This window comes from Enhydra lutris, unplaced genomic scaffold, assembly GCF_002288905.1.
Source record: "Enhydra lutris kenyoni isolate GAN:26980312 unplaced genomic scaffold, ASM228890v2 scaffoldscaffold45, whole genome shotgun sequence".
Classification (NCBI taxonomy): Eukaryota; Metazoa; Chordata; class Mammalia; order Carnivora; family Mustelidae; genus Enhydra; species Enhydra lutris.
The window spans coordinates 4,767,579-4,777,935 of NW_019154129.1; the positions used below are offsets into that span (position 1 = coordinate 4,767,579).

Sequence of the window (10,357 nt, forward strand, 5' to 3'; positions counted from 1 at the left end):
ACTGACTGAGCCACCCAGGTGCCCCAATTTTTAACATTTTTTATGAAAAAATTTCAAATGTACACAAAAATAGAGCCATTGTATAATGGACCTTCAGGTACGAATCACCCAGCTACAACAATTATTAACATTTGCTACTTTTGGTACAGCTGTTCTCCCCAGTTTTTTTTCCGGAATAGCTTAAAGCAAGCAAGATACAGCATTTCACCTATAATTGCTTTAGTATGCATCAGTAACGGATGAGAAGCATGGCTGTAATATTGTTGTCACACCCAAATTTAACAGTAATTTATTATGTAATACCTATGATCGGGTTTATATTTAAAATTCTGCATTTGTCTTAACATTTCTTTCTTCTTTTTTTAAATTTAATTTAATTTTTTCAGTGTTCCAAAATTCATTGTTCATGCACCACACCCAGTGCTCCATGCAATCTGTGCCCTCCTTAATACCCACCACCAGGCTCACCCATCCCCCCACCCCTCTCCCCTCCAAAACCCTCAGTTTGTTTCTGAGAGTCCACAGTCTCTCATGATTCATCTCCCCCTCCGATTTCGCCCAATTCACTTTTCCTTTCCTTCCCTTAATGTCCTCCATGTTATCCCTTATGCTCCACAAGTAAGTGAAACCATATGGTAATTTACTCTGTCTGCTTGACTTATTTCACTCAGCATAATCTCCTCCAGTCCCATCCATGTTGATACAAAAGCGGGGTATTCATCCTTTCTGATGGTTGTGTAATATTCCATTGTATATATGGACCGCATCTTCTTTTCCATTCATCTGGTGAAGGGTATCCCGGCTCTTTCCACAGCTTGGCTGTTGTGGACATTGCTGCTGTGAACATTGGGGTACCGATGGCCCTTCTTTTCACTACATCTGTATCTTTGGGGAAAATACCCAGTAGTGCAATTGCTGGGTCTTAGGGTAGCTCTCTTTTTAATTTTTTGAGGAATCTCCGCACTGTTTTCCAAAGTGGCTGCACCAACTTGCGTTCCCACCAACAGTGTAAGAGGGTTCCCCTTTCTGCACATCCTCTCCAACACTTGTTGTTTCCTGTCTTGTTAATTTTGGCCATTCTATGTGGTGTAAGGTGGTATCTCAATGTGGTTTCGATTTAAATTTCCCTGATGGCTAGTGATGATGAATATTTTTTCATGTGTCTTTTGGCCATTTGTATGTCTTTTTTTTTTTTTTTAAGATTTTATTTATTTGTCAGAGAGAGAGATCACAAGCAGGGGGAGCAGCAGGCAGAGGGAGAAGTGGGCTCTCTGCTGAGTAAGGAGCCTAATGCAGGACTTGATTCCAGGACCCTGGGATCATGACCTGAGCCAAAGGCAGTTGCTTAACTGACTGAGCCACCCAGGCATCCCTCCTCCCCCTTCCTCCTTTTTCCTTCTCTTCCTCTTCCTCCTCACCTTCCTAGTCCTTCTCCCTCTTCTTGGCCATCGTTTGAATGCCTCTTCAGCTTCATCTTAGAATACTCAGCTATATGACTCATTCAGTGACTCTCAGAGTTAGTTTATGACTTAGGACTTAGGCATATGTTGGCTTTGTTCTGTACAATCTGAGTCGGGATATTTCAGGACCTCAAAGTTAAGGATTTCACCACAGTTCACATGATACACATAGTAGTGAAAGAAAGCTTGTGCATATCTGTGAATAAAAAGGAAGACTAAGACATTTCTGATAGAAACCCGCATGCGTGTGCACACGCAACTCATAACATAACCTGTAATTCATTTCAATCTGGCACTAACTACCCAGGGTTAACATCAGATCCCACAAGTTCAAGGGTAAGGTCCCCAGCAAGAATGCCCTTATTCCAGACCCCAGCCGCAAGTAGGAGTGCCCAGCCTGCCTCCACTTCTGCACAACCAGCTACAATTTCAGGGCTTCCAACTTCTTCATTTCAGTAATTCCCTGGAAGCATTCACAGAACTCTGGCAAGTTCTATACTTACAGTTACCATTTTGATATAAAGTGTACACATGAACAGCCAGATGAGGAGACAGAGTGGAAAGTTTAGAGAGGTCCTTAATGCAAACAGAGCTTCTGTCCTCTGCAGACGGAGTGTGCCTCCGTCCCGAGACATCGATACGTTCCCGCAACTGGGGAAGCTCCCTGGTCCTTGGCGTTCAGAATTTTTTTGGACCCATTTGATTGAGTCATTGGCTGCAAGATTGAACTCAAGTCTTCTCCTCTCCAAAGGTCAGGCAGCTGTAAGTTCCAACCTTCTCATCATGAGATTGGTTCTTCTGGTGACCAGAGACATTTGTTTTCTTTTTTTAATTATACCACCCAGCTTATTCTTGATTGAATGTTATTTTTCCTGGTGAATATTGCTATTACAACCCTGTCTTGTAGGTGCCCAGTGTAACAGTTCGCTATGAAACATGCTCTGTTATCTCTTTGTACTCAGATGGGTCTCAACCTCTTTGGGTCTAAGAAGAAAATGATGCCCACGTTCTTTGTATGTGGCTTCACCCATGGGGGCCTTTTCTCCCACCTTAGTTCTTTTCAGGATGAGGCCAACTCCATTTCTGCTCGTATGTAAAATATCAGTGTTGCTGTGATTGGATTTGATAAATGAGTGTGGAGTCAAATTGAAAAGTTTTGGAAAGCTCTGAGGATATAAAGATTGAGGTATCAGGAAAGTACTCTAATTTTTTCACCTACTAGTAATTTTACTATGTAGTTTCCCAGAAAAAAAAAAATTACATTGTCTTCACATCTGCTATTTTGTTTCTGTCAGTAATGGTTAAGGCTAGTGACATCTTTCAGTCACCTGGGAAGCTCTCAAAAAATTGCTTGGATTCAGGCCAGACATTTTCCCCCATTGCCTGGATTCAAATTTAATTGATTCTAATAAGTTGATCTGGACTGGGCTTTGGGCATTGGTATTTTTAGAAATATGCCTAGGTGGGGCGCCTGGTGGCTCAGTGGGTTAAGCCTCTGCCTTCGGCTCAGGTCATGATCCCAGGGTCCTGGGATCAAGCCCCGTATCGGGCTCTCTGCTCAGCAGGGAGCCTGCTTCCTCCTCTTTCTCTGCCTGCCTCTCTGCCTGCTTGTGACCTCTGTCAAATAAATAAATAAAATCTTAAAAAAAAAAAAAAAGAAACATGCCCAGATAGTAGTGTGAACTCCTAGTTTCAATGTAATGATTACGTTTGGAAATATTTATACATAAATGTATATATATGTGATATATATACAATTAGTATACATTCATATATTTCCTTCTCTCTCAGTCGACAGGACCTCAACATGACACCCCCACTTCTTAGCTTCTCATGCCATTCTCTAGTAAATACTGTTATCCACTAAAACCTATCAGTGCTCCTTGGGGAAATGGTTGATTCTAAGACTGGGGAAGAAATACACAAGATAAGCCCAGAGCGGCTGGGGTGCCCGAAAGTGAGGAAGTGCTCAGAAAAAAATCTCAAAATGAGAAGGATATGTCAAGGGCACACAAGAGTCCATTGACAAGTGCTTCCCATGACCATGGCAGGAATAATTTGAGTAACAAAATAATAAAGGAGTATCGGATCATTACCCATAGTAAAAAATAAGTATCCATCCAGCTGTCCATGTTGAGCTACAAAAATAGTTAAATAAATGGGGGACCAGACATATCTCTTATGCAGAATTCCAAATAATTATGTAGATTGGTCCCTCTTCAAGGAAGGGGAGTCTCAGACTCCACTCTTGAATGCGGATTTTACATAGTGACTTCCTTCCAAAGGGGACGATGAGAGAAGGGAGAATACAATGGCTTTACAGTGGAGAAACCTGGAAAATACTTCTCAGCCAGGTGACCAATGTTTACATCAAGAATATCTTTGGGGTGCCTGGGTAGCTCTGTCAGTTAAGTGCCAGATTCTTGGCTTTGGCTCCAGTCATGATCTTGCGATCAAGCCCCACATTAGACTCCTCTCTGAGCATAGAGTCTGCTTAAGACTCTCCCTCGGCCTCTCCCCCATTTCCCTCTCTAAATTAAAAAAAAAAAAAAAAAAAAAAAGAGTATCCTTTAAAGCATGTACCCTTGATATCATGGCACATTACCTCTCTGTTCTTCCTTCTATAAACCCTCACCCCCAGTCTAATAATGAGAAAAACATCAGATAAATCCCGACAGAGGAACATTTTACAATATACTTGACCAGTATTCGCACTGCCATGGTCATCGCAAACAAGATATGTCTGAGAAACTGTCACAGCCCGGAGGAATTTAAGGAAAAAATCCTAACCAAGTGTCACATGGTATTCTGGAAGAGAAAAAAGGACATTGGGCAAAAGCCAAAGAAATATGAAGAAACATGGGCTCTGATCAATAATAATGCATCAGCATTGGTTTGCTAATTGTGACAAAAGCACCATATTAATGGAAGATAGTATTAAGGAGGTCCTGGATGTGGGGGATAGAGGGACTCTACTATATTCACGATTTTTTTTTTAATAAATCCAAAACTATGCTAAAATGGAAAGCTTATTAAAGAGAACCTACCCAATTATTTTCTTTCTTCTTCTCCCTTGCAATTCCCCAGACTAAAGGAAAAGAAGAAAATGATCCATTCTGCAAATCCATTACTATGCAGGGTGCTGCTCAGGTAAAAATTGGATTATCTAACTGTTAAAACTAAGGTGTGACTTTCTAATAAGCTTAACATTTTCCAGTGGTATTTACATTTTAAAAGAGGCTCTTATTTACTCAAATCTCAAAAAATAATACCCAGGAGATCTTTATGAGCTGGGCCTTTTTGATGCTCCGTATCTGTGACTTCCATAAGTCATCCGTACAGAGAACACCACCATAAAATTATATTCCCAGACTTCCCAACAGACTTCTGAAGTCTGCATAGACAGATTGACGGCCTTTGGTGCCACTGCTCAAAATTTCAAAAAGTTAAACCAGTAGAGACAAAGCGTGGGTGCAGTGGAAGGATCTTGGCCACCCAGAGGGAATTGCGTTCTGATTCTGATGCTAGTACTTGTAGCTATGGGACCTCGTTCATGCTGCTTAATTAGTCTGAGTGCCAGTTTCCTTACTTAAACAGAGATAAATATTGATAATGGTGCCTAAGTGACATAAGACATGTAAAACACCAAGTACGGTGCCCAGCCCATAGGAGATTAAAAAAAAAATAGATTATTATGGTGCTGTTGTTGTCATCAATCATCATCAACGCTTCCTTTATTTTCAAGCTGAGTAACCAGGAGCAAATTACCAGCATCCTTCAGCTTCAGTTCTCTTGCATAAAATGGTGATAAAAACTACATATTCCATATAAAGTTGCTATGAAAATTTAAATGAGGTTAATGCTTTTACTGTGTTTCCTCTTGTGCTATAGCACTGCTGCGTCTGTCTCTGTCTGCCCATCATCCATCCATCCATCTTCATATATGTCTGTCTATCTATCTTTAATGTTTAAATGAACAGACTCTAGATTCACCTAAATGTGGTTAACAAAACAAAGCTAGAAAATTTCCCATACAGGAATTTGTAATTGTTTTTAACAGTGGAGAGGAATGAGTTTTGGAAAGGCTCAAAGGCCTTCTTTGATATTCATGTGTTCCAGATAAAATTCTCAAATAATGCATATAAATGAAGGAAGCTTAAACCTGCAATAATTAAAGAAGAAAAAACCTATTGGTTTTGAATAATATTGAAACTGGGCTTTTATTACATTGCCAGGCCTTGAGTTTCGTGCACAAAATAAAGCCAAGGCCAGGGAGGTTGCCTCTTCTTAAAGGTTACTCCTAATTAATAATTCGTTGAATTAAGAAATTGTTGGTACTTTCTTGCTTGTGGCACTGAGGCCAGCTGAGAAATCATTAATAATTCTGGATGCTTGGAAGCCTGAAGCCAGGAATACTTCTCTTACTTTTCAGTGCTCTCACACTGTGATAACAAACACAGTGGTTAAATATCCTTTGTCATCCTGGTCATCCCACTCTCCATTGGCATAGACTTAAGACCACGCACTGCGTCCTCCCTCAGGCAACCCAGACCCAGCTTCCTCTCGTGTGCAACTGCTAAACAGGCAGATTTCATGGTCAGATTGTCTGGTTGAGTCTGACTCTGAGATCTTTTGGATTAAATGAAAATCAAACATGGAACGTGGAGGGATGGGAAAGAAGAAGAAGGGGCCCCAGTATTGAATCCTGAGCAGTGCTGATCTTTGGAGTCAAGGAGAGGAAGAGGAGTAACAGCTATAGAGACATAACCGAATGTTCTAGAAGACCGCAGATCCCAGCTCTTAAAGTCAGTCTTGTCAAGTGCCATTGAGAGACTGAGGAAAATAAAGACAAAAACATGGGTATTGAGGTATTGAGTTTGACAACATGACGGAGGTCATTGGTAATAGTGGCCAAAGTAGTCTCTATTGGGGAGGAGAAGGAGAGGGAGCAAAGTTGGGGAAATGAATGGGATATGAGGATGTGGGCAAAACCCATGCCTTCATTTGTGTTTGAAAAAAAAAAATTTTTTTTAAGATTTTATTTATTTATTTGACAGAGATCACAAGTAGGTAGAGAGGCAGGCAGAGGGAGAGGGGGAAGCAGGCTCCCTGCTGAGCAGAAAGCCTGATGTGGGGCTGGATCCCAGGACCCTGGGATCATGATCTGAGCTGAAGGCAGAGGCCCTAACCCACTAAGCCACCCAGGCAGGCACCCCTGAAAAATTTCATAATTAAGTAAAAGAAAAACATTTCTAAAGCTACTATCAAAAGCTGTACACACAGACACACACACACACACACACACACACACACACACACCCTCCCTCCCTCACATTTCATTTAAAGAATGACATAAAATATGAACTCGGGTCCATAGGATCTTAATATTGTCCCACCCTGCCCTGCCCTGCCCCATCTTTCCATGGCACTACACTACAGTTCTGCCCAAAGTAACCCCTGTACAACTTTTCCCTTTCAGATGCCTTAGTGATCAATCATTTACATTTTACTGCTTTGCTACTCTCCTCCTGAGACACCATTTTGAGGTCCAGACACGACTTTGAGGTGAACACTATCTTCCCTTCTTAGGAGAAACTTACTCTCAAGCCTCATTCCATGGAAGAGCAGGGTCTTCCTTTCCTTCTTCCATGGCCCTTACCTGACCATATGGTAAGAGCAAAAGGTCCAAGTTCTTTCTGTGGTCTACAGGACTCAGTATGACCAGCTGGCTCTTGGTCCCTCTCTAAATCCCTTTCACCACTTTTCCCCCATCGTAGTCCTCCAGCCATATTGGCTTCCTTGCAGGTCCTCAGACATACAAATACCTGCCTCAGGGCCTTTGCATCTCTTCTCCCCTTTGTCTTGAACATCCTTTCCCCAGTAGTCATATGGTTCACTCTCTAACTTCATTTGGAACTCTGCTCAGGTGTCACCTCTTCAGATGCCACCTTTCCTAATTTCCCATGCTAAAAGCGTGCCTCCTGTCACTCTACCTCTTAATCTGCATTTGTATATTACTCATCATACTTAGAGCTCCCTGATGATTTTGTTTATTTAAATTTGTTTATTGCCTATTTTCTTTTATTCTTTAAAGATTTTATTTATTTATTTGAAAGAGAGAGAGTGAGCATGAGTGGGGGGAGGGGCAGAAGATGAGGGAGAAGCAGACCCCTGGCCAAGCAGGAAGCCCCATATGGGGGTTGATTCCAGGACCCTGGTTTTTGGAGGGTGGATGGAAAGTTTGTTCTCAGTTTAAAATGCAGCTCAGAACCCATGCGCTATAGGGTATTTTCTGGTCTAAATGTAGCTTTAGAGGTCAAAATATGTTTCATTAGGAAGGAGACAGAAATAAAACTTTTTAAAAATAGTTTGCTCTCTTCATTTTTCTTTTTCATTTTTTAAAATATAATTTAATTTCTCTTTTTTCACCTTCCTCTTTGAGCTTTCTATGTCAGCCCTTCCTAAAAATCCAATATGTATTATATTTGCTCCTTAATTTATTAAAAAGATTTTGAATTTTAATTCTAGTGTAGTTTTCATACAGTGTTATATTAGTTTCAGGTGTACAGTATGTGATTTGGCAATTCTGTACATTACTCAGTGCTCCTTATGATACGTGTACTCGAATCCCCATCAGCTGTTTCACCCATTCCCCACCCACTTCCCCTCTGGCATCCATCAGTTTGTTCTCCATGGTTAAGAGTCTGTTTTATTTCCTTTCTGCCCGTGGACGCCGCCGAGTAAGCATTGTTAAAGTCTCCCCTCCCACCGCCGTCATGTCTAAGTCAGAGTCTCCCAAAGAGCCTGAACAGCTGCAGAAGCTCTTCATCGGAGGTCTGAGCTTTGAAACAACCGATGAGAGTCTAAGGAGCCATTTTGAGCAATGGGGAACACTTACGGACTGTGTGGTAATGAGAGACCCAAACACCAAGCGCTCCAGAGGCTTTGGGTTTGTCATATATGCCATTGTGGAGGAGGTGGATGCAGCCATGAATGCAAGGCCACACAAGGTGGATGGAAGAGTTGTGGAACCAAAGAGGGCTGTCTCAAGAGAAGATTCTCAAAGACCTGGTGCCCACTTAACTGTGAAAAAGATTTTTGTTGGTGGCATTAAAGAAGACACTGAAGAACATCATCTAAGAGATTATTTTGAACGGTATGGGAAAATCGAAGTGATTGAGATCATGACTGACCGAGGCAGTGGCAAAAAGAGGGGTTTTGCTTTTGTAACATTTGATGACCATGATTCTGTAGACAAGATTGGCATTCAAAAATACCATACTGTGCATGGCCACAACTGTGAAGTAAGGAAAGCGCTCTCTAAGCAAGAGATGGCTAGTGCTTCATCCAGCCAAAGAGGTCGAAGTGGTTCTGGAAACTTTGGTAGTGGTCCTGGAAGTGGTTTTGGTGGGAAGGACAACTTTGGTTGCGGAGGAAACTTCAGTGGTCGAGGTGGCTTTGGTGGCAGTCGAGGTGGTGGTGGATATGGTGGCAGTGGGGATGGCTATAACGGATTTGGTAATGATGGAAGCAACTCTGGAGGTGGCGGAAGCTAAAATGATTTTGGCAATTACAACAATCAATCCTCAAATTTTGGACCCATGAAAGGAGGCAATTTTGGAGGCAGAAGCTCTGGCCCTTATGGTGGTGGAGGCCAATACTTCGCCAAACCACGAAACCAAGGTGGCTATGGTGGTTCCAGCAGCAGCAGCAGCAGCTACGGCAGTGGCAGAAGGTTTTAATTACTGCCAGGAAACAAAGCTTAGCAGGAGAGGAGAGCCAGAGAAGTGACAGGGAAGCTACAGGTTACAACAGATTTGTGAACTCAGGCAAGCACAGTGGTGGCAGGGCCTAGCTGCTACGAAGAAGACATGTTTTAGACAATACTCATGTGTATGGGCAAAAAAACTCGAGGACTGTATTTGTGACTAATTGTATAACAGGTTATTTTAGTTTCTGTTCTGTGGAAAGTGTAAAGCATTCCAACAAAGGGTTTTAATGTAGATTTTTTTTTTTTGCACCCATGTTGTTGATTGCTAAATGTAATAGTCTGATCATGACGCTGAATAAATGTGTCTTTAAAAAAAAAAAAAAAGAGTCTGTTTTTTGTTTTTTTTCTCTTTTTCTTTGTTCATTTGTTTTGTTTCTTAAATTCCACATAGGAGTAAAATCATATGGTATTTTTCTTTCTCTGACTGACATATCTCACTTAGCATTACGCTATCTAGATGTACCCATGTTATTGCAAATGGTAAGTTTTGTTCTTTTTTATGGCTGAGTAATGTTCCTGTGTGTGTGTGTGTGTATACACACCCAGCTTCTTCATCTGTCAGTGGACACTTGGGCTGATTCCCTAATTTGACTATTGTAAATAATGCTGCAGTAAACATAGGGGTGCATGTATCTTTTCAAATTAGTGTTTTGTATTCTTTGGGTAAACACCCAGAAATTATTGGTTCAAATGGTAATGCTATTTTTAATTTTTTGAGGAGTTCCATACTGTTTTCCACAGTGGCTGCACCAGTTTGCATTCCCACCAAAAACGCACAAGGGTTCTTTTGTCTCCATACCCTCACCGACCCTTGTGTCTTGTTGATTTTAGCCATTCTGACAGGCGTGAGGTGATATCTCATTGTGGTTCTGATTCGCATGTCCCTGATGATGAGTGATGCTGAGCATCTTTTCATGTGTCTGTTGGCCACCTGGATGTCTGCTTTGGAGAAATGTCTGTTCATGTCATTTGCCCATTTTTAATTGGATTATTTGTGGGTTTGGTTGTTTTTTTTTTCTTTAATGTTGAGTTGTATAAGTTCTTTATATATTTTGGATACTAACCCTTAATCAGATATGTCATGTGCAGATATCTTCTCCATTTCAGTAAGTTGCCTTTTGGTTTT

General features: G+C 41.3%; 1 pseudogene; it reads left to right on the forward strand.

Annotated features, from left to right (window-relative positions):
- Nucleotides 1-8,236: 8,236 nt before the first annotated feature.
- Nucleotides 8,237-9,315, forward strand: LOC111156116 (annotated as a pseudogene).
- Nucleotides 9,316-10,357: the final 1,042 nt, after the last annotated feature.